This window comes from Dendrobium catenatum, unplaced genomic scaffold, assembly GCF_001605985.2.
Source record: "Dendrobium catenatum unplaced genomic scaffold, ASM160598v2 original_scaffold_41102, whole genome shotgun sequence".
NCBI lineage: Eukaryota > Viridiplantae > Streptophyta > Magnoliopsida > Asparagales > Orchidaceae > Dendrobium > Dendrobium catenatum.
This window is the reverse complement of record NW_021359560.1, coordinates 1-868: the sequence shown is the minus strand read 5'-3', so window position 1 is coordinate 868 and position 868 is coordinate 1. Positions and strand designations below refer to the sequence as shown.

Below are 868 nucleotides of genomic sequence, written 5' to 3'. Positions count from 1 at the left end.
AGCCCTACTCTTATTAAACAAGCCATTAATTCTCAGGAAATGACAAACGTTAATTTCCTTCTCCGCTCCTCCCCTCTCTGCTTCCCGTTTCTCCCCTCCCGCCTCCCCCTCCGCTACTCGCTCTTATTTGTCCTCGATTGCGGGAGCTTAAGACTCCGCTCGTACGAGGTCGAATCGGTTCTCGGATACGGAAATGCTGTCGCCAGCTCACGAGTAATCGGGGCCTTCGTATACGATACGGAAAGGTACTCTCCTCCCTTGCGAGATCGGCCCTTGATGCGGAAGAAGGTACTCTCTTTCTCTCCTTCTTTCTCATGCTTGGAGTCTCTCTCTCTCTCTCTCTAGTGATGTTTCTATCTCTTGCTTGGAGTCTGTCGCTATTCACCCTCGCGGTTCTCATTTATTCTATACATCTACTGGTATCCGGGAGGGTTAGAAATTTTTAGCATTTGGGCAAGTCCTCTAACACGACAATACATCGCAGACTACTTCGACATATATGTACTCCCTGTTATTATAACATGAAACATTAAGAATTGAAATTATTAATCCTAATCTCAACTGAAGCCGGAAATGCTGCATCACGCTGGAACTGCTATGGGTTCACGCAAGGAACTGCTGCCTTAGTTTTAATGCGTTAGTCTATCATCGCCGCTGAAACTGCCTGGGCTAACTTGTGCCTTTTGTTTTGTGCTGATCATGAAACTATAAATAGATGTATTCATTAAACCGGTAGAGAATAAGATCGGAATTCTGTTTCAGCTTAATTCTGTAACCCGAGTGATTCAGCTTTGGCATTGTTTATGACTCACGTAGAAATTTTTTAATCGAATATTTTAGCTTTTATGATTGTAACATTTACATGTGG

The 868-nt window shown here is 43.7% G+C and overlaps 1 long non-coding RNA gene across 1 annotated transcript; it reads left to right on the top strand.

The window, feature by feature from the left end:
- Window positions 1–221: 221 nt before the first annotated feature.
- On the top strand, window positions 222–868 carry LOC114578464. Its single transcript, XR_003699484.1, has 2 exons — window positions 222–288; window positions 568–868. It is a non-coding gene; the product is annotated as an uncharacterized LOC114578464 (long non-coding RNA).